The 1,169-nt window shown below is 43.1% G+C and overlaps 1 non-coding gene across 1 annotated transcript; it reads right to left on the bottom strand.

Moving 5' to 3' along the window:
• Positions 1–218: 218 nt before the first annotated feature.
• On the bottom strand, positions 219–321 carry LOC145528031 (U6 spliceosomal RNA). The gene has a single exon (XR_014070110.1). It is a non-coding gene; the product is annotated as a U6 spliceosomal RNA (small nuclear RNA).
• Between the last annotated feature and the right edge of the window lie 848 nt (positions 322–1,169).

The raw sequence follows: 1,169 nt of genomic DNA, 5'->3' as shown, positions 1-1,169 counted from the left end.
TTTCCTTCAATTTCTTTGCTCACTTCCTGTTTCCACTTTCCTACTGGAATGTTTTTCTTACTGATATGGGAGAATCTCTGGGTACAATGACTATTAAATTGTGTCTTATGTGGGCTGCAAATATTGTCTCCAGGGCTACCATTTGTCTTTTACCATTGCTATCTGCATATATTTCTACCCAGCCATTAAAACTTTTTCTGCTATCAAATCTGTCTTATAAAAATATGGAATGCTTCATGAATCTGCATGTCATTCTTTTTCAGGGACCGTGCCAATCTTCTCTGTACCATTCCACTTTAATATACGTGCCAAAGCTAGCACTCCCCTGATTTATTAATCTAACTTCTTTGGAGGATAGTGCCTGGGTGTTTGTCACTGAGATTGCTGAGACGGAAATGCACCTCTTAGAATAAAGTTTCTTGGTGACACCAATGTGTGCAACCTTTGCCTCACACGTTGCCAGCAGAGTGTCCTACCTAAAAGTCTTTCAGGGCACGTTTGGTGATAGTGAAGGTGGTGATGACCTTGCCAACCAATATTCTGTCTGTTAACAGAGTCCCCAGTGACTCTAAATAAACAGAGAGCTACCGCAGACACTCAGATGCATGCTCTCTGCACCAGCTGCTGATGCTCTGCAAGGGGCACGGATGGAGAATTCAGGTGGTTGGCCTGTCTTTCCTGCAGAAGAGGTTGTGCTCCTTTCTTGGTTTTCAAACTGTGCTTCTTGAGTCCTCGGCGAAGATGGAAAAGAGCTGAATTTTAGGGTCTGGCCCCTTAACTTGGCTCCAATCAGAATATTTCCCCAGATACAGCTTGTGAGTTCAATTTGGGCTAAAGATTTGCTGCGCGGCTTGAGGAGGGTGAGGAGGCTGGGGTGGGGAGGGGAGAGGAGAAAAACACTGTGAAAAACGTGGCTAAATTCATCATCACAAACTGGTGGGTGGTGGGCTCTAGCCATGCCTTGTTGCTTCCAAATGGGGTTACCAAGAGTTAAAATTTGAAACCAACGTTTAAAAAGCATGTTCACATTTAACAGCTTAAACAACAAAACACCTTGTGTCTCTAGATTCTTTTATCTCAGCAAAGAGATTGCTTGCTTGGAGAGATTGATAGCACGGATCAGCTTTCTAATATTTTGCACTTTTTGAAATGTTTCGTCTTCTGTGTGA

Source organism: Giraffa tippelskirchi, chromosome 11, assembly GCF_054371585.1.
Source record: "Giraffa tippelskirchi isolate mGirTip1 chromosome 11, T2T-mGirTip1v1.2.pri, whole genome shotgun sequence".
NCBI lineage: Eukaryota > Metazoa > Chordata > Mammalia > Artiodactyla > Giraffidae > Giraffa > Giraffa tippelskirchi.
The sequence above is the reverse complement of the archived record's forward strand: the minus strand, read 5'-3'. Positions and strand labels throughout refer to the sequence as shown.